Source organism: Anomalospiza imberbis, chromosome 21 (assembly GCF_031753505.1).
Source record: "Anomalospiza imberbis isolate Cuckoo-Finch-1a 21T00152 chromosome 21, ASM3175350v1, whole genome shotgun sequence".
In the NCBI taxonomy this organism is placed as follows: Eukaryota; Metazoa; Chordata; class Aves; order Passeriformes; family Viduidae; genus Anomalospiza; species Anomalospiza imberbis.
Window position 1 is genome coordinate 478,549 of NC_089701.1, and position 22,016 is coordinate 500,564.

Here is a 22,016-nt window from a genome sequence, read left to right on the forward strand (position 1 = left end):
CTCTATGATGGTCGTATCACTGATCTGTCAGCCGCGTGCTAACTGTTTTCTTGTGGCTCGTGCTCAGATCACACGCGAGATGCAGATAAGCCAAGGCAGAGGGGCTGGGGCCAAGCTGTGCCGTGCTGTGCCAGCCCCGGCTCACACGGCCCTGTGGGGCCCTGGCACTCTGTGCTGCAGCCACGCTGGCCAGGCCTGGGTGGCAAAGGCAGCCGGTGGCACTGCCACACGGCGTGGGGGAGCTGACGCACTAAATCCCACTTAGCCCCTGGGTTCCACCACGGTGCCAGGCTGTGCCATGTGGGATGAGCATCTAATGGCTGCACAGTCGGCACTAAGTGAAGCTGAGAGAGAAGAAGTCATAAGAAGTGGGGTTTAATTAACTATCAACCAAGATTTATGCAACTTTCTCTCTCCACCATAAATATTAATAAGGAGCAAGTGGTGGCTCTGTGTGGCAGGCACTGTCGAGCCATGAAGGGATGTTAATTCCAGGCTCTTTGAGATGGACTAAGCATGACACAGAGCCTCTTTGATTTGGAATATTCCTTGGGTTTAAAAGTTAAATAACATGAAGGGGGATTTAGTGGGTAGCAAACCATTAGTGAGGCTGGGATTTAAACTCCAGTACGCATGTCGTGTATTTCATGATTGCCAAACTGATTAAGGGCAGCATTGCCAGAGGAGCTCCTCAGACAACACTGGGTGCCCTTGGCAGGATGGCAAAGGCCAGACTGGCAGAGCTGGGATGTGGGGCCACTGGAGCTTGAGTGCCCTGGGGGGCTGCAGAGGGGTCCCAGGGACGGGGAGCAGGAGCAGGGACATCCAGGGCCACCCCCAGCCTCGCACAGCCTGCTGTTAAAGTTGTTCCCAGTTGTTAAAGGTGACACAGCCAGCCTGAGGAAGGACTTGCAGAGCCCACTAAATCTCCAGCCATCCCTTAAATAAAACTTTATGCTGGCTAATAAATTTTAATGGCACTTGTCAGTGCTTGATAACTGCAATCATTCAACAGAGGAGGAGAAGCCCCAGTGTTGGAGCATGGCTGTGCCATGCGTGGTGCCCGCCGTGCCCGCTGTGCTGCCCTCTGCACTGCTGCTTGCCATGTCCACACAGAAACAAGCAAATCCTGCAGCTCCCTCTCTCCCAGTGGTAAACCATCCCCTCCTGGTGTGCACTGAGGAACAGGCATCTTCTAGGGCTGGAAAATAACTGCCCAAGGAGACAAGCAAAGGGCTCTGCAAATGTGTTTGAGGACAGATAATAAAAGCTTTTGCCTTTGGAACAATGCCATGTTTGGGATTTGGGGGGAAATTATAAAGAATAATCAGAAGGCTTTCGATTTTCAAAAATTGTTTTTGAGGCCTACAGGTTTCTTGGATTTCATGAAAAAAAACCCCAATCGGTAGTCTAGGAACTTGTTTTTTATGACTAATTCAAAACACTTTCCAAACTTTACTCAGGACCCTGAGCCAGGAATAACACGGAGGTTATCCAACTGCAGCATCTCCCAGCAGCCTCCCGCGGATGTGGGAGCCCGCTGGAGCCTGGCTGCGGGGCTGAGGCAGTGCCGGCCGGCCCTCCTGCGCCGCGCCAGCCCTGCCGGGGCACGGGCTCACTCCGGGCTGCGGTGGCTTCCTGCATTGTACGGGCAGGAGAGAGCAGCTGCCTCCGCAGGTGAAATGTGGGAACAGGCAGGATTTAACTTGAGCACAGGGGAACATCGTGCAAGCAGCAGATCCTGTGGAAAGGATCAGCTCGCTCTGCGTAATAGCATTTCCTTCCTCCGCTCCCTCGCCCACTGCCGTGCAGCACGGCTGCACACTGAGATTTCATGTAATTTTGTTTTAGTGCAGAATTTAATGTTAAGTTTAAATATGTAATTATCTTTAATTGAAATTACATCCATGCTTTTCATTAACAAGATGCACAGAGTGAGCAGTGTAAGGCAGCGCCGTGCAGGAGCGGGGCCGGTGCGGGGCTGTCCCGGCCGAGTCCCGCTCCGAGCGTCCGCGGCGGGTGTGGGGAGCCGGGGGTACCCCGGGGGTAGCCCTGCCTGCGCCTCGATGCCTCGGCACCCCGGCCGCGTCCCTGCGCGGGCAGCGCGTCCTCCCCCCGCTCCTTCCCGGCCCTGCCCGCGCCGGCCGGGTCCCCGTGCCGCGGCCCCGGACAGCCCCAGGAGCGCGGACGGCGCTGCCCCGGCGGCTGCCCCGGCCCCGGGGGCTCCGTGCCCGGCCCGGAGCCGCGCGGAGCCGCCGCGCCGGTCACCAGGGGGTAGCATCGGCCCGTGGGCCCCGCTGCCGCCGCACGGCACGGCACGGCACGGCACGGCGGCTCCTGCCGCTGCCCCGCTGCCCCCGCGGCCCCGGCACTTGTCCCGCCGGTTGTCCCTCTCTGCCGCTCTGCCCGCTTCCCCGCACCACCGGCAGCTCCCGTTCCCCCTGCTCCTGCTGCGTTCCCTGGTGATGCCCGGGTTCTGCCCGTCCCAGGGCTCAGCCATCGGTTTCTTTTCCAAAGCATTTCGATAAGTGTTCCTAAAATCGCATTTCCATGAGTGAGCCTAAGCCCGTGTTTCACTGCAGGCCCGACCCTCGCTGTCACGTCGCATAGGAAAAACCATCCGTTCCCAGGTTCGGTCCTTTTCAGACCATAAGGTCAGTGATTCAAGTGGACGTTAAACTAATCCAGAGAGACAACGCAGTTATGACTGTCTGGTGGCTCTTCTGGAAACCTCCAAATCCTTTCAAATTCCTCGCAGAGATCCCCCTCCAGCGGCTCCGCACCCTGGCGCCACAGGGGAGAACCAGGACACCTCAATCTGCGTATCTAAAACTCAGGCTGCCCCAGGATGTGTTCTGCATCTTTACAGTTCCGATTGCACAAGCTGCTCCTCACCCTGACACAGCTGGAGGGGCACACCGTGCTCACCCTGTCCTGGCCAAGGGAATCCCGGCACTGGAGCCCTGCTCTGTGCAGGGCAGAGCTGAGTCCCTGCAGCTGGCACCTGCCACAGACCCTGGCTCTATGTTTTTGCTGTAATGTTTCCTGATGTTTCACCCAACAACCCATGAATTTCACCAGAACAAGACCATGAAGGGTTGGTTTGAGGACAAAATGACAGGTTGCCCCAGGTTGTAACTCCACAGTGAGGGCCCTTAAAGAAGCTCTTGATGAACAGCAAACTGGCACTGTGTTTGCCAAGACCACCCTTAGGGATGGGGCTCACCCACCTGTTAGGGGCTGAACCCTGTGCTCCCCCCTGGCTGCTGCCCCAGATCTGCCACCTCCGCCCAGGGCACTGGGATGGGTCCTCCACCTGCACCAGCGCTGTGCTTGGTGCATTCGTGTCCTGGGGACAGCCAGGACAGGGCAAACATGGCACCAGTGCTCCAGAGGAGCTTTCCAACAGGGCTGAGTCCAGTGCCATGCTGGGAAAGCCAAATGAAGACACCCCCAGTTATCAGCTAAATTTAAATGTCTCTCAACAATTATTTTAAAAGCAAGGAGAAGGACCTTGCTGAGTGTGACTGATCACTGCGCTTCATGAACCATGAACTGGGGTCTTTGTTGCCTCCAAAGCAGTTCCTGCATCTCTTGCAAGCATGAATCTTATGGATTTATACTAACTGCTCTTCAGCCTTGTTAGCAACAGCCAGTGAGACAATCAGCACGTGCTAAAGTCCTGCTCTGACAGTGCAATCAATTAAATATCAATTAATCAGTTAATCAGTACAGAGGATACACACAACAAGGCCATGATGGCCGGTTTCTAACCCTGGATGTTTCATGCTTGTCCCACACATGCAACTTGACAGAATTGTTATTTTCTTGTGAGGGGGTTTCAGACTGGGATTTCCAAGCTGTGGGGCAGAGCTGGGCCAGCGCTACCAGGGCATTCTCACAGACACAAACACAGCTAAAGGGCTTCCTTCCTCCACATCTCCTGTGTTTGCACTTTCTACCATACTCATTTGCAGACAGAAGATCGCAGAGAATGTGGAGAAAAAAGAGTTCAAGAATTTTGGAATTTGCTCCTGAAAAGGACAAAACTAAATTTGCCATGGAAGCTGTCTCAAATTCCTCTCCCAGCTGTAGCAATAGGACAGATGACAAAACCATGGTGTCCCAGACCTTGCTCTAAGAGTTCTGTCTCTAGAGCACCCCTTGTTCTTCCTGCCTTTCTCCTTTGCTCCGTGACCTCTCACACTAGGACATCTCCCCATCTGTGTCCTTTCACCCTGTGAACCCCTGAACACTTCTCCCAGTAAAGCCAGGACAGGTGGCCCCAGAGACCTTTTCACCTCGGGTATGTCCTGTCTGTGCCTTAACCTGATTTGGATGTGTCTGTGATGTGAGTGATACACCTACCCAGAGCCCGAGACCTCCAGAAGCTACTGCTCGTTTTCATAGACCCCCATAAATGGATAACTGGCTCTTTTAATCTTGTTACTAAATTGTAATGGAATTATCCCTCTAATCCTTTGGAGCAAGAGCCACCAATATAAAATTAAAAAAAAAATACAGTAATCATAGATTTTTAAAGTATTTATTTTGTGCTGCCCTCAGATAGACTGTATGTAAAATTTTATTTCCGAGGAATAATGTCGCATAGTGCACATTGTGGCTGCTCTGTGATTAAGTCCTTTTTAATCTGCCATGTGTGTGGAGGTGCAGTGCTTTCCCATCACAGCTCCCTCCTAGAGCCAGACTCCCCATTAATGGTGTTACCGGATTATCAGAAAGAGGCGGAATTACCCAGCTAGAGGAGGGTTTTGCTCTGATCTGCTTAGCAGCCCAGGCCATTCCAGGGCAGGAGGGCTCAGGGATGTAAGCCTGTTTCCTTCTCAAGACCATGTGCTCCTCACTGCTCTATTTTCTCGCAAGAAACTTTCTAGCTGGTAAATCTGTTTAGAGTGATTGGTTCCTGCTGCTGCTCTGTCTGTTTGTCTGTCTGTCTGCTTCCTCACAGGTAGGAGCTGCCAGGTTGGGCTGTTGGCACTGCTGGCAGTGGGATGGGAGGCAAAGCTGGAGCCAGCAGATGGGGCAGCAATGCTGGGAGCTGTGGCTGCCTGGGCATTGTCACGGCAAGCACAGCAAAAGCACGTTTATCCAGAAACCACTGGCAAGAGGATGGGGGAGTGCAGCTGGCTCTGGAGCCTGAGGTAGCCGGTGCCATCAGGAAAAGGCAGCTGGTGCTGCTACGGTCAGTGCACGGAGCCATCCTGCTGTCACCCCACACCCTGCTGCCCCCGTGCTCTGCAGTAACAGGTTCTGCCCATTCCTGTCCTCATTCCCCAAAGCTTGCCTGCGAGGGAAGGTGGTGACGCAGAGACGGGGACTGAGCAGCAGAGGCTGCGGCCAGGCCTGGCTGGGCACAGCAAGAAGGGCTTTGCTTGCCACAGCACAACCCTGATGGTGTGGGTGCGCACGGGAAATCATCTGGTCGATGCAGGAACATCCCCTGGAAGCAGACAGGACATGGCTGGGAAAATGTCCCAGGCTCGCAGTGCCGTTCCTGCGACCCGGAGGAGCAAACGCGGGCGCGAGGCAGCTCCAGTCCTGGTTCACCCTGCGCTTGGCACGTGGGCGAGGCAGGGAGTGGGAGACGAGAGGGTAAGGGATGTGCCAGCGTCCTGTCACAAAGCATTTGCTGACCTTTCCATAAATATTCCTCAGAAAGGCTAAGTGCCCGGGTCAGTTCCGAGGGTGCCGTGCTGCGCTCAGCGCTTTGCCGGGGGCGCGGCCGCTGGGGCAAACAGCAGCTGAGCCGAGCACAGCCGCGTGCGGGGGCTGCTGACGGCCACTGCCTGCCTGGGCAGGTGAGGCTTTAGGGAAATTAATGCAATTCCGCCCTCGAAAAAGTGAATACTGCAGAACACGAGACATTTACGAAATGCTGCTTCTCATTTGATAGCTTTGCCTGGATTTTCTAACCCTGAATTAAAGAGGTCTTATCTGTTCCCATTGAAAACACCAGATATGAAGTGGAAAGAGTTTAGTGGAAGGTCACATCACCTGACTTAAAACAACATTACATGATGAGAAAAAAAGGGCTTCACTGGCATGATTTAAAATGTGAAATGCATTCCCTCTTTTTTTGTCATTTGATGGCAGAAATTACAACATGGAAATGAAAGCTTGAAGATTCATACAGTGAATCTAATAGCCCAGGCCCTGAAAAAACTGTGCTGGTACATTCAATCACCCCATAAGCACAGTCTGTCAGGAGGATGTACTGTGGCTGGCATGCACTTTACCAGTTCTAACAGCCTACAGAAAATCTGGTGGTTTCTTCCATCAGCTTAGCTCCGGGTCATACTGGACCAGCTTGCACTGGTGAAAATGAAGCTTATTCGATAGCACCTGGTGACAAATCCACAAGAGAGTGTCAACAGAGGAGGCTGCAGGCTGCACTAGATGAGCTGGGCTGGAGTGGAGCAGCTGCAGACGCTGCTCCGGGTCCTCGCACGCTGCCCTGGCCACATCTGTGAGCAAGCAGTCCATGGGGAGGGAGGCAGGGGAGAGCCTTGCTGCACCACGAGCCTTCAGCGTGCTTCCCTTTCCATGCCAAGTACCTGGCACGCCAGTGCTTTCCTGAGCTCTGCTCCGCTCCCACTCTGACTCCAGCGTCTGCGGCTGCTCCCTGCTCGGCTGCTCCCTGCACGGCTGCTCCCTGCTCAGCTCACCTCCCGCTGTTATCCCCCTCCTGCTTCCTGGAGATGCTGGCACAGAGACTGGATTTGCCAAAGGTGGTGTCAGAAGTTCAACACCCCCACAGCCTCCAAAGCGCTTGAGAAATGCAGAGGAGGCTGGCAGCAGAGCCAGGCTCGGTGTGCCCCCGTGCTGACACAAGCCATGCTGGGGCTGTTCCATGACGCGTGAGCGCAGGAATGCGTGTGCGTGGGAATGCCTTGGGCCCCAGCCTGCAGAGATTTATGGACGTGCTTAACTCTTAGCAGATGAGAAATCCCATTGGGACTATGCATATGCTACAGGTTAAAGACAGGCATAAAGCTTTGAAGAGTCTAAATCTTGGATTATAAAGATTATAAATTTTCAGAGGACAAGGACAGCCTCTGTCTGGATGGCAGCAGGGTCCTGCAGGTGAAGGACAGCTCCTGCCTGCAGCTGCACCCTCACCTTCCTCTCCTGGCGGGTTCCTGGCTGCAGGACTGCCCCCGTGTGCAGCCCCTCTGGGTGCCTGGCATGGCTGGGGAGGGGCTGGGCAGGCTGGTGCTCATGGTGTGGTGTCAGGGAATGCATTTCTCAGCACACCGGCTTCAGCAACTTGGAGGACAGGGAGTGCAATGAGAAACAGATTATTTATCCATTCCTGGAGCTCCTAAACTCATGATCAGGATGGTGGAGTGAGTAGCAGGCAGCTGGTGAGCAGCAGAGCCCGTAGGTGCAGGGCTTCACGAGGGTATCGTCCCCTTACCTGCTGCAGCAAGACCACGGCAAGCTGATACAGCAAGAACTGAGCACAAAGCCTGGGGCTGTGCCCGAGCTTGGCCAGGGCAGCCTTGCTCAGGTAGGGCTGGTGCCAGGCAGCAAAGCCCAGGGTGCAGGTCTGGTATTTGGGGTCCCAGCTGGGCCCCAGTGACCCAGCCCTGTCACAGGGAGCACCACAGCATGCGAGTGGCACCAACCACCCAGCTTTGCTGGGTACAATTTCCGAAAGATGGGGCAAGGGGAAACTATTTCCTGCTACTCTGTACTTTGAATCCATATTTTCACAGCTCTGCCTGTCCTAAATCCCAAGCAGATGGTGCAACTCAGCCCAGCTCCTCAGTTTGATGATCCCTAGGGCCTTCCTGCAAAGTGTACATTTCAAAGGATAATTCCATGAGCACTTCTTACCCGGATCTGGAGCCTTCTGAATAGCCGCGTCCTTCATCCCTGTTCACCCAGCCCTGCCCTGCCTCACGGCAGCTTCCACCGGGGTTCCCTTTTCCACTTAAAAGGTTGGTGGAGTCACAGGCTCTTATGGCCTTTGAAGCAAAGGGAGCTCTGAAATGCAAGAACCAAAATAAAAATAAAAAGAGAAAAGGAGGAAAATCTCCTTATGACTTTCCTGATTTATGCTGCAGGAACTGGGGCCACCCCAGCGTCTGAGCAGGGTAAGCTGTCCATCAGCTGTCCCCCAGCCTGGGGTGACACTGTGGGCAGATTCTGCCCTTCGCAGAGGATTTCCTTCCCTGCACCCGCAGCCCTTTTTTGTGCTCGAGGAGCATTTCTGCACTAACAAACCCCGTTTGATAATTGTGTTCCAAAAGCCTCACTCTGAATATTTAATAGAATTATTGCTAGTTATCAGCACGGGGAGGTGATAAATCACTGCCGCCTTTGCCCACCACCAGCCAGAGCCATTAGTGGGTTTCAATCATGGTCCCACCCTGCCCTCGGGCTGGGATGACCATGAATTAAAAAGAAAAACAAACAATCAACCTTCCCCCCCATCACCCGTCTCGCTCCCCAGGCTCCAACCCGCTAAGAAATAAGAGAAAGCAATGCTGGAGCGCTGTGGGCTGGGTCCCGCTGCCCCCAGCACCACGCCCCAGTTCCCGCTGCCCTCGCCCCCCGCTCTGCCCCCTCCGTGCAGGAACGAGGTGATCTTTTAGCTGCCCTTTGTCTTGGGAAAAAAATTAATTCTCATTTGCATTACCTCGACTAAATGTCACCCACCGATATTTTGTTAGACATTAGCAATGCTGGCAGAGAGGGGCACGGGATAATTGCGTTCTGCCTAGCGCTGGGATTTACATAATTTCAGACAGCAATTAAAGAATCCCTGGGAATTTTTTTTTTCCCTTCCAACCTCTCCTACAAAGAAAGTGTTCGTTTACATTAAGCGCTCAGCTCCTCGCTGTTCATTTGCATAAAATTAAAGGTTTTTGTGTTCTGGAACAGCAGGGTAACATTTAAAATTCCGTTTCAAAAAGCTCACCTTAGAATAATAAAATGTTAATATCATTTCACGGGCTGGAGAAGGTTGCCAGCTGCCTTTCACTTCAAACTTTTACCCAATACTAACTGTTAGGGTGGGTGATATTATTATTATTTTTTTTTTGTTAAGATATAAACTTTCTTGAAAAAGTGGAGGGCTGTGAATGTGCCTGTGGATGGGTCTCCGCAGGGCTACTCCGGAGCAGAATGTTTGTTTACTCCATAGTTTTTTAATTAAAAAATCATGCAAAAGAGCAGCAGCGGAATATTATAGGCTTTAATGTGCCGTCACACTCCATACGAGGAGAGGAAATGCAATTTGGACCGAACCCCGTTCATTTGCATTCACGGAACACCGGTGACTTCCCCCGGGGCTGCGCTGCCGCGGCCGGAGAGGGGCGTGGAGGGGCCGGGGGACAGAGAGCTGAGCCCCAGTTCTTGCTCCCCGGCTGGGGGGTCCCTCCAGGCCCCCTCCCGCCTGCAAGCTCCCCTGCAGCCCAGGGCAGGTGGAGCGGCTGGCGAGGAGCAGCACTTGCCCAGCTCCCGGCACTCGGGCTCCCACCCACCGCACCTTCCAGGACCCCTGGAACTGGGGCTCCCACCCACCTCACCCTCCCGGACCCCTGGAACCGGGGCTCCCACCCACCGCACCTTCCAGGACCCCTGGAACTGGGGCTCCCACCCACCGCACCTTCCAGGACCCCTGGAACTGGGGCTCCCACCCACCTCACCCTCCCGGACCCCTGGACCTGGAGCTCCCACCCACCGCACCTTCCAGGACCCCTGGAACTGGGGCTCCCACCCACCGCACCTTCCAGGACCCCTGGAACTGGGGCTCCCACCCACCTCACCCTCCCGGACCCCTGGAACTGGGGCTCCCACCCACTGCACCCTCCCGGACCCCTGGAACTGGGGCTCCCACCCACCGCACCTTCCAGGACCCCTGGAACTGGGGCTCCCACCCACCGCACCTTCCCGGACCCCTGGAACCGGGGCTCCCACCCACCGCACCTTCCAGGACCCCTGGAACTGGGGCTCCCACCCACCGCACCTTCCAGGACCCCTGGAACTGGGGCTCCCACCCACCGCACCTTTCCGGACCCCTGGAACCGGGGCTCCCACCCACCGCACCTTTCCGGACCCCTGGAACCGGGGCTCCCACCCACCGCACGCTCCAGGGCCTCTCGCTGGGCTCTCCCCGGCCCGGCAGCCCCCGGTCAGCGGCCAGAGCCCGCAGCCATCGAGGAGCAGGGTGGGGGCTGCGGGGGGCTCCGAGCCCACCGTGAGCGGGCGAGGGCTGGGAGCCGGGGCCGGCCTGTCCGAGCGGCGGTGCCCTCAGCCATCAGCTGCCTTCCTTCTGAGCCCTCTAGCAGCTCTGAAAGATGAAAAATGGCATTTCCGTTGGAGGATGACACTGCGGAGGTCCCTGGGTGACCTTGCCGGTGTCACCAGGGTCTCTCACCTGGGCAGGCAGTTGGCAGCAGCACCGCCCCGGCGAGGCAGGCCGAGCTAGGGAGGGGACATTGCCTCCCCAGTGGCCCCAGTGCGGCCAGTCAGGGGCCATCCCACAGGCCTGGCACCCACCAGTAAGTCCCGCATTGCTGCCCCGGAGCGTGGAAGCCAAGCCAGGAAAGAGATGTCCGCTTTGTAAGGCAGAGTGCCACCAGCACCCCTCAGCCTCTGCCCGACCCCGCGGGCAGCAGCCCGGCTGTGGCACTACAGTGGGCACAGGTCCAGAGACCGGGCTGCCCTGCCCCGGCCCACCCCCAGTGCCCTGTCCCGGCTCACCCTGTCCTGCCCCTGCTCACCCTCCCTGTCCTGCCCCGGCTCACCCTCCCTGTCCCTGCTCACCCTCCCTGTCCTGTCCCTGCTCACCCTGTCCTGTCCCTGCTCACCCTCCCTGTCCTGTCCCTGCTCACCCTGTCCTGTCCCTGCTCACCCTCCCTGCCCCTGCTCACCCTGTCCTGTCCCGGCTCACCCTCCCTGTCCTGTCCCTGCTCACCCTGTCCTGTCCCTGCTCACCCTCCCTGTCCTGCCCCGGCTCACCCTCCCTGCCCCTGCTCACCCTCCCTGTCCTGCCCCGGCTCACCCTGTCCTGTCCCGGCTCACCCTCCCTGTCCTGTCCCTGCTCACCCTGCCCTGTCCCTGCTCACCCCCGCTGCCCCTGCTCACCCTCCCTGTCCTGCCCCTGCTCACCCTCCCTGTCCTGTCCCTGCTCACCCTGCCCTGTCCCTGCTCACCCTCCCTGTCCTGCCCCTGCTCACCCTCCCTGTCCTGCCCCGGCTCACCCCCGCTGCCCCTTCCCTCTGTCACGCCACCTGCCAGCGCTGGCTCCGTCCCTCCGCGGCCACCCCCGGCCGCCAGCCCTCGCCCCCGCCCGGTGTCCCGGCCCTGTCCCCGCTGCTCCCCGCGGCCGTCGCGGGTTTCCCTCGCAGAGGGACTCGGGGAGCAGGCGAGGAGGGAGCAGATCTTCCACCTGGCGTCCTCTTGCCTGCCACCATTTGGGGCTGCTGTAGGATTGTAGCAAAAAGCGTTTCATTAAAAATGAATCCGAATCCCAGCCGCTGTGGGAGAATATCGAGCACAGCCTGCAGTCCCCAGTGCCCATGTTGGATTCCTGCTTTGCTCTCCAGGCCACGGAAACTCCCACCTGCCTACCGATATTGCCACGTTTTCTCCGTGATTTGCGTGGGGAACCCGCACCTTTGCTGTTCCATCGGCCACAGGCACAGGGCAGGCTCGGGCTCACAAGCACCCAGCTCAACAGCAACCCGCTGTAAATGTTTCCCAAACTCTTCTGTGTTTCTGGGAGGTGGGAATTATCCCGGTAAAAATGGATACAGATCAGGATGAGCACGCTGTGTGCTTCACACGGGTGCTCGCAAGTGGAGCATGTGCCAGTCCAGCGCCAGCCGGGGTCGTTGTCACCCAGGTGGTCGCAGGGTGTGCCAGGACACATGCCCCAGCTCCAGGTTTCCGCTGTGCGCTGCTGACACGCAGCTCCTGGGAGGCTGCAAAAGCCAACACCAATCTGCTGCTGTGGGGGAACAAAGCAAAAAGCAGACAGCAAAGCTGAGGATGAGGAATGAAAGGTTTTACCTGAGGAAGAGTGGAGTAACCCAGCGAAGCAGACTTAGAAATGTGAAGGAAAAAGATTTCTTTGGAATTTCTCTTAGGAAAAGTCATTAATTCCTTTTACATTTTTTCATTTCAAAATTTGTTTTCATTACTTTTACATTATTTTATGACATCAGTAGTAGTGCATAATGTGACCTGTCATATCATGTCAAGTCATGTCATAATATGCATAATAGTAGAGAAGTGCATAATATTACATGTCATATTGACATAATCAGAATATTCTATTATTATTGACTTCAAACTAATTATAAAAAAGGCATTAAATACTTTGCTATAGAAAATAAGATTTAGAAGATGCAACCTATAAAAATTAGTTATTTCCCTTTGCAGCCACATTTTTAGGTATTTTCAATGCATTTTAAAGAAAATATTTACATTAGCATATTACATCATGTTATGCACAGCTGTATGTAACTCCATGGAAAAATGGAATAAGATAAATTAAAACAGTCCAAGTCAAATTTCCTGCTTAAAACTATTTCAGGTTTTTTTTTCATAATAGACAATTCTTAAAACAACAATCAGCAAATTCTTCCATATGTGAAATCTAAAAGTCCCTCTTATGAAACCCCTACCTGCAAGCAGCAGCTGTAAACAAGACTGCGTGTCCAGAGTCAGGCAGTGGAGCTGGGATGGGGCTGAGCACCAGCAGGGGCTGAGGGAGCGGTGAGGGGCTCAGCCTGGAGGAAAGGAGGCTCAGGGGTGACCTTGTGGCTCTGCACAGCTCCTGGCAGCTGAGGGGTTGGGCTCTGCTCCCTGGGAGTAGGGACAGGACAAGAGGAAACAGCCTCAAAGCGTGACGGGGAGGTTTAGATTGGGCGTTTGGAACGGTTTCTTTAGGGAAAGGGTGGTCAGGCATTGGCAGAGGCTGCCCAGGGCAGGGGTGGAGTCACCTTCCCTGCAGGATTTAGAAGCCGTGCAGGTGTGGCACTTGGGGACATGGGTTCGTGGCGGCCTTGGCAGCGCTGGGTCGGACAGGATGGTCTTAGAGGGTTTCTCCAGCCCCAGTGATTCCACGAGTCTCTCTGGATCAATCCTTCAGGCTGCTGGCAGCTCGTGGTGCCCGTGGAGGGCAGGCTGGCGGGGTCCCTGCAGGTCTGACCCCTCACGGCTGTGCCCTGGCCAGCCCACGCCCCTCGTGTGTCACAGCCCTGCTGCACCGGCCCGAGCCCCCGGGACTTCTAATTGACTCGACACCTGATAAACTGCCAAACTTGGTTGTGATTGCTGTGAAGAATGGTACTTTAAAGGACTCAATATCTCCATATCTCCCTTTGATAAACATTAGCTTTCTGAGCTTAGATCTTATTTATTTATCCTTGGAGCAGGTTCATTACTATGTATTAGGCAGATATGACATATTTATGGAAATATGGGGACTCTTTGTGGAATATATTAAGATTAAATAAATCATTGACTATGTGGTCAAGAACTACAGCAATCCTGATGAATGACTCCATGATTTTTTTTTTTTTTTTTTTGATCCTTGTATAATTTTAAGAGCCATCCCCTTTGTCTCCCTGGACTCCTGCAGAACTTCCTGCACCACCCCAAACACGCTGGGCAAGGCAGGATGTGCACCTTCCATGGGAGGAAGCCCCAGTCCCAGGTGACCTATAGGGAAAGCACCTGAGACACTGCCAGGTACTGAAACCCACCCCTGGGAACCTGCTTAGCAGGCTGAGAAATGGCTCCAATTTGGTTATCCCACAGCCCAGCCACTGTGATCTGCCGTGTGCATCCATTAGCCAGTAAATTCACACATCTAATGGCGCATTTTCCCAAATTAGTGATAATTACATTTAAAACAGCTATTTTGATAGGAACCGAGGAGAGCCACAGCTAATGACATCAATGTGATTTCCTGTGTCCCACAGCCTCAGTATAAGCACTGGAGATGGGCAGAGCACAGGCCGTGGAGCCAGAGCTCCCAGGTAGCTCATTGTGTCGGGCTCTTCCTCCTGCTGCAGGTACCTTTGCTTTCCAGCCCTTTGCTGCCACTGTACCTGCTCCCCTCGCTGCCCTCCTGGGCTGCCAGTGTCCTGCAGGGACAGGCACAGGCTGGGCACGGCACCACGGCAGGGCATGTGCCACGTGTGCCTTGTGGCTCAGGACAGCTAACAAACACCTGCAAACACTGGGGGATTATTAAGGGTAGTTAAGTAGCAAACTATCTGTTGATAATAAAATTTGCTTGCTTCTCACAGATATCCAATTTGCCTACTATCCAAAGAAAGGAATTGGGTGTCTGCTTCCTAAATTGTTTTAATCTTTGGCAAAGAGTGCTTCTGGCAGAGTCCCTCAGCTGGAAAATAGGAAATGAGTTAGAAACAACAGACAAACGTGAATAATGCAGAGCTTAAGATGTCTGATCATGATCTTGAGGAGAGAAGTTTAAATAGATTCCTCAACCCACCTGCCCATGATCCCCTGGGAAGGAGTGCACTCTTCCTGGGGAAAATGCCAGGTCAGGTCTGGCAGTGACGTGCACTCCCTGCCAGTGTGAGAGCAAGTGGGGACGTGGCTTCCCCAGGCAGGGGAGCCTTGGTGCCACCTCGCCAGGCCTGGCAGATGCCCACGGTGCTGGGGACTGGCACGATTCCGTGCTGCAGCAGCTTGCCCAGACTTTAACACGAGTGATCTTGTTTCTCAATCTTCCCTCGAGGGTTCATGCACATCCCCCTGCTCCGAGCCCCCGGTGCTGGCCGCACCCACACTGCAGCTGCCAGCAAGGGCTGGTGGCTCTTGCTGCACCCAAGACACCCACCCAGGTGCCAGGTGCCCGCTCCCCTCACCTGCCCTCCGCACCCTCATCCCCACCTGTGCCCGGGCCACCTGCACATCCCTGCCATCAGGCTGCATCTGTGCTTTAGCTTTATAAATATTCTCTCAAAAGAGCCTCAGATGTTTCTCCACAATAGCATGAAAGGATTTCAAGAAATCATGAGATCCTGGGCGGAATAAAAGCCCTCCTGCTGGCGTCCTGCTGAGAGGCTCTGTGTTCTGTGTCTCTGCAGTCACATCCACCTCTCTGTGATGCTAACTGAACTCCTCCATGCACAGAGGCCCCTGGGCATGAAGGTGCCCCCCACGCCCCAGGACAGCGCCCACAGCAACCTCCTCCCCAGGCTGGCCCTGTGCTGTGCCCCAGGCTCGGGTGCTGACACAGCCAGCGCTGACAGCAGGGCAGCTCAGCCCGAAAAGCCCGCACCCCCTCCTGCCGCAGGGCAGCAGGACCCTCCAGAGCCAGCGTGCTGTTCTCATAATGGATCCCATTTTTCTTCTTCTCGTAATCCTCACCCCTTCCGTGAGGACAGAGATCTTGGTGTTGCAGGAAAGGCAGTAGGTGCCCTGAACACCAAAGGAAATGCTCCTTCCCATCATGCTAAGTGAAACAATTCAAACCGGGAAAATCTTGATAAAAGTTTAATTAGGAAAACGGACTCCATCTGTAACGTATCCCTGTTCTCCCCATGTATTAACCCTTTTGCCATAAATCTGCCACCCTTGAAGAAACCTGCCTTCCTCACAAAACCTACTCAGGGTTCACATTATTTTAATCAGTTAGAGGGGTTTAATACATTATTGATTTTTAGGAGAATTGAAAAAGCTCCCGTATTAAGTCCAGGTTGCTTATTCTTTCTGTATATGACATTCAGGTACTTGTGAAAAATTATACCAATTATGAAATCAGCCATTTACTGCTTCAAAGTGCAATCAGTTGTCACACTGGAAAGCACTTGCTCCTGAATATTATTAGTTGGGCTATGTGCACAGGAAAGTGCTGAGAGGAAAGACTTTAACCAAAGGGCAATTGCATGAAATTTACTTAGAAATAGCTATTTATCACCCTTGGATTTCCTACTGTTCAAATCCACTGCAGACACTTTATGGAATGAAACAGCCATCTCACCAAAGTAACTCAGCCAACTGAGGGGTTTTTTCCTCACTGACATTAAATGAAAAATTTAGAAGTCATTGTAACAGCTTAAAGATGCATTATCCTTTTTGATGTGCAATTTTAGCTTCATATCAAAAGCCATATAAAATAACCCCCGCACAAACACAAAAAAGGAACTTTTAAAAGTTTTATGACATGTAGTTCATCTTACCTTTTATGCATCTACCAGGCACAGCTTCTCCTGCTGTTCTCAGAGACCATTGCATGATTACCACGATGGGGGAGAAAATATTGCCACGGCAGCAGCAGAGGCAGCCAAAGGAAGGACTAGGCTCTGGAGCCTGGGAAGCAGAGGGGGAAGCTGAGCCTCACCACGCCAGCAAACGCCTCCAAAGTCAGCACGCTGGAGGCGCGGAGAGCTGCCCTTAGAGGAGCCTTCAGCTGTGTCACAAACTGCCACCATTCATGGGCTTTGCTGCAGGCAGCGAAGTGAGCGGCGACATAAATTACAGGGAGGACATTCAAGAGAAAATTCTTGCTCAGTAGAGATGTCTTGTCTGCTTGTTTTCTAGAGCAGACAGGAATTTTGGAAGGCAAGGGCAACTTCTCAGAGTAGGAATGAACCCAGTCAGCCTGGGAGTGCTGGCGCAGCACCAGGATGGTGCAGGACCAACAGGTATTTGGTTACTGACAGGTGTGACCACTGCTCCTGCCCATCTCCCTGGCTGCAGGCGCCACCCAGGGTGAGCACTGCCCCCTCGCACGCCTGGCAGGCACGGCAGTGCTCCTTCCTCTTCCAATTCCTCCAGACAAAATGCGAAACAGGACTGGAACAGTTGCTGTGTCGGAGGTGGGGCAGTGCCAGCCTGGGTACAGCACCAGGCGCCGTGGGACTGCAAACAGTGCTCCCATAGGAAAATGGGAAAGCAGCTCCTGACCCACTGGGCCCTTGAAGATCTGAACCAGGAGTGGAGTGCTGCCCCCGACCTTGGCATGCAGCTGGCTTGTCCACAAGAACCTTGTCTGAGTGGGCCTAGTGCTTTGGAGGCAGCACAGAATGCTTCCCACCTGCTCTGGAAAGGTCCAGATCTGGGGATGTAGGACACTCATCCTCCTCCACACAGCAGCTGGATGTCCTGCTGGGTGGATCAGGGATCTGCTGGTGCCACAGGTGACAGCTGGACACCCACTTCTTGTACTGCATGAGCCAAACACGCAAGGAGGACAGTTTGTGTTATTTGCCACAGTCAAACCCCACGCTCAAGGACACAGGCAATTTCAAAATTATGCTGTTCTAGAATGTCAGGTCCAAATGAAGAAAGTGAGAGGAGATGCTGAGGGGAGCTGCTGCTCTGACACCAGCACTGTGTGTGGACACCACAGTGTCAGGCATGGGATGTTACAAACTGCAGAAACAATAACAGGTGACGCCAGCCAAGCCCTAGCAGCCAGCTTTATAGCACAGAAATAATGCAAAACCAGAACACTTATGATATTTTAACTTAGCAAAAGGATTGTTATAAGACTATTTGATTTAATAAATAGTAAAGTATTTATAAATGAACCATTTCATAAAGTGTTACCAATTTCTCATACACAATAATATGATTTGCACAAACGTTTGTCCTTGAGGCAATAGAAATTTTCTTTGCAAATCAATCCTTACAGGGATTGTAATTAGTATCCGCTAAGGCAGCTCGCTGTACCTGTAGCTGTGTTTCTCCCATAAAAGCCCTGATTGCTGCAAGCTCTCACACAAAGCTAACGACACAGAAGGAAAATGCACACGTTGTCTAGACTATTCATTTTAATCAGGCAAGAGTGATTTTTTGTGGCCCATTTGATATGACTTTTACACAAGATACAACCTCGCTCCACAGGGGCTGGCAGAAAAGGTCAACACTGCTGTATAAAAATACATTTAAAGAAGGAGTTTAGAGAAGCAAAAACTGCAGCCAAGGCCCAGCATTGCTCAGGCAGAGCTGCAGATGTGCCTGTGTGATTTCTGAGAAAATTATAAATCTACCAGTTTTTATTAAATGCACAAAATTAAAACAAACAAACAAACAAACAAACAAAACAAAACAAAACAAAACAAAACAAAAAAACCACCAAACAAGGACTTATTTTCTGCCCAGGATCCACAGGGACAAAAGCAGCAATCCAGCATTCCCTGCTCTGGGACATGCCACCCGTGGGTGCCCACATTTCCTCTGGTGGCTGTCACAGGATGCTGGCACCCTTGGCATGGCCACAGCCACACTGGGAGTAGCTCTGCACCGAGCCTGACGAGGGGACAGGAGCCCTCTGGTCCCTTGAACCCAGCGTGAGTCAGGGGTGTCCGTCTGTCAGGGGGTTTGCCTGGAGCACCCCACTATCTCCAGCTGCACTCTAAGTGCCCCCGAATTGCACAGTAGGAGCTGGATTATTCTGTGAACAGGGTCTGAAATTCCAGCTGTAGGTCTGAGTTCCAGCTTTAATCATGCCATTCATCATCATTACCCACAGTCACTCCACTCGCTGCCCCAAAGGCAGCGGCAGGGGCAGGGGCTGATGCTCTCTGTCCCTTTCTCCCTCTGAAGGAGGCGAAGCCAGGCATCAGTAAGATCATTGATCTGGAGCATTCCTGTCCTTCCGAGCAAGGAGGAGGTTAATTTATCACAGGTTGGAGAAAACCCAGTCTTTAAATTCTCTGCTTGCTGTTAATTAAACAAAAACCAACTGTGTTTGCTAAGCCTTACTCCAAGGCCCCAGCTGCCCTGGCTCTGCAGCTGAGTGCAGGCACCCTGTCCTCGAGGCAAGAGCCGTCCTGGGGGACTGGGGTGATCCCTCTTCTGTCCCCGCTGCAAAAACACCAGGAGAGGTGCAGCTGCATCTGCCTGGGCGTGTGGCTCAGGACCCTTGTGCTCCCCTAAATGCATTAGCCCGTGTAGGACAGTAGGGCATGGGGAGGAGGTCCAGGGGAAACCTGGGCAGAACCTCTTCTGTCCCCGGCAGCCACCTCCCAGCGCAGCCACAGGTGCACAGAGCAAGAACAGCCAAGTCCATTGCAAACCTGGCTGCAAGGCTGCCTGGAGATTTCCTCAGCATGCTCCAAGGTGTGAGGGAGAGATTAATCTTAATAATTACTGTCCTTAGCTTGCCTGGCCCCATCCAAGTGCCAGTGTCCCCTGGAAATGTGCAGGTGTCCCTGTGCCCCAGCCTGCCCTGCCCAAGGCTGCTCTAGGGGGCTGCACCCAGCCTGCAGAGAAGTCCTCCATCCCAGCCGCCAAGCTCTGCAGCGCCTCGAGGCTTTTCCCCTCCTGTCCATGAAGTAAATGAAGTGGGGAGAGCAATACAGTGCGCGCTCGGCGAGACTGACAAGCCTGAGCCTCTCCTGGAGCTGCTGTGCTGGTATTAAACAGACAAGACAAGCTTGCAGTCAGTTATCGGCCAAAAAAATAATGAAGGAACAAGTCAGCAGAGCAAAGCCAAGTCACCCGGACCAGCCAAGTGGAGAATTTAATTTCGCACAGGTTCCCCAGCAGCAGTGTCTCGGTGTCGCGGCCCGAGCGCTCCGACGGCTCCGAGCCGGCGCCGCGGCCGCTCCCTGCCCTGCGCTGGGCACCGTGCCCCCGCTGGGCTCAGCGCTGCCAGGGGAGTGGGCTGCCCCATCCTCGCTGACTGCGTGGATATTCTCAGTTCAGTCAGAGAGAAAAAGAGAAAGATTTCTGCCAGGCTAAGGCTGGAGAAAAGTCCGTCAGGAATGTAAACAATCTATTATCTTGCTTTCCGTTCACATTGTTTATAGATTTGTTCTAGCACACTGACCCGAGTCCAGTGTACCAATCAGGTGAAATGTTTTTACTCTAAGACCAATGGAATTAATGTTCACGATGCTCTCTATAAAAGAGAGAAGTACCTTTGAATAAACATTCATTTGCCTTCTGAAATCGTACGAGTCATTTCGCCCGTCCCTGGCTCAACAGCGTCAGACTACAGCAGGGCTGGGGCACCGCGGGCGCTGGCTGTGTCCGGCTCGGGGTGCCCGAGGGTTCCTCCACTGCTCCCTGCACAGCCGCGGCTGGGCTGGGCGCAGAGCGGGCTCCGGAGCACTCCAGGGGCAGGGACAGCCCTACAAAGAGCAGCTTGGCACCACAGCTCCCGGCAGAGAACGGGCTGAGCCAGGGAGTGAGCCCTGTGGCAGGGAAAGCCAGTGGCCTGGTCCTCAGGCCACCAGCATTTCCTCAGTTTGTAAGGATGGCGAGAGTTTGCAGGAAATCAAAACAATCCCAATGCCAACAGAGCTATCTGCACCGGTTCTGGGCTCCTTTCATTTGAAGGCTTTTCCATCCTTTTGCTTCTGCTGTCAGTGCCACAGACAAGTCTGGGAAAACAGTCAGTGCTCTAGGACTGCCTCAGCAACAAAACGCATCCAGAAGCTGAAGGAGTAAATCAGCTGCCAGGGAGAGTGAGTGGCTGTCTGCTGGTGTGGAGCAGTGTGGTGTTACCCATCCTAGGGTAGAAATACGGCACTGGGCTGGAAACCAGCTGGGAACCAGCTTTGGTCTCTCCCCCTGTTCCAGCGTGTGCAAGGGAATTTATTTTTTCTGGGGGGTTTTTGTTTGTTTTGGTTTTGGTGTTTTGTTTTGGTTTGTTTTCCTCACGTAATCACAGGTGTGGCCTTTATGAGCAGGAAACCTACAAAACTCCTTGTCATGCAGGGACAATTAGGGTATCAAAGCTTGGCCAAACACACATCTCTGGGCTTTTGCACAAATTCCAGACCGATTTCTGGAAACATTTTAAAGTTCAGAGAAAGAGGCAAGATTCTCCAAGCATAATAGATCCTTCCGAAGAGGTGGCTGAGGAGTGTTAAAATGAAGCTCAGAGCAATTCAGCTCACAAAGGTCAAGGCTCCCGTGGCCAGCAGTCCACCCGATGTCCCTACACGGGCTGCCCGGTGTCCCTGCCACTCCGCTGGGGTGTCTCCCAGCCCTGTGCCCCAGTGCTGCCCAGCAGCCATCCTTCTGTCCCTGCCCTGCCCAGATGGACAGAGCCGGGGAGGGATTTTTCCTTGCAGAGCACAGAGCAATCCCCATCCCAGCTCCCGCAGCCGGGCGGGCAGGGGCTCACAGGTGCCAGCAGCGCTGCCAACAGCACCTGGGCAAGGCGACACGGGAACAAACGGGCTGAACCAGCCGCTTTCTGCCCGGGAGAAATCATGCAACAATTTTCAGCTCCACACAAACATTTGCAGCCAAGTTATAAACTCCTGGAAAATGCTGACAGACCCTTTGCTCCAGCAGCGCGAGCAGGTGCCCTGTAATGAATGTGCTGAATGACCTCCCCGGCAAAGCTGCCCCGGCAAAAAGCACCGCGGTCATTCCACAAACAATTAGTGAGTGTCCTGGTGGGGAGAGCGTGCTAACAAGGGAAAGAGCCCGGAAGAGCTGAGCAAGCACCCTGCCTTCCCCCCAAATTCCTCCTCTTTCCAGCCCGGGCTCTGATCTATAGCATGACTCACTGGAGCGCCAGTAAAGCTTCAGAGATTGTTATGCTAAATGAGAGAAAAAGTAATTGCCTTTTCCCCATCTAGAACTCCAGATATATAACTTGGAGAAATATAATTAGCTGCTAACTTCAAAGATGCATTGGAATTTTTGTAATGGGCATTGAGACCCTGTATTAAAAAAAGCTAAAAGAAAAATGATACACTCCTTGTTGTAAATGGAATAAGACTTAAAGGTTTTAATTAGGATTCACTGTGCATCTGCAGCTGGGAAAACAGGAAAAATAGGAGAAATACCCTGGTACTATCTTCCTGCTTGAAAAACATGTATTGGGTAAGGAGCTTTCTGCAAAAATAATTGTGATGTAATTTTGATTTATGAACAATAATCATCTATTATTAAAAATAAACTGTTCTTTTTACTCTATTTAAATCATTCCAAACAAAGGGAGATTTTTGCAACAAAGACCGGGGGGTCTTGCCTGTATGGCATGGGAACAGGGGCACTATCACCCAGCATGGCCACGCCAGCTCCTA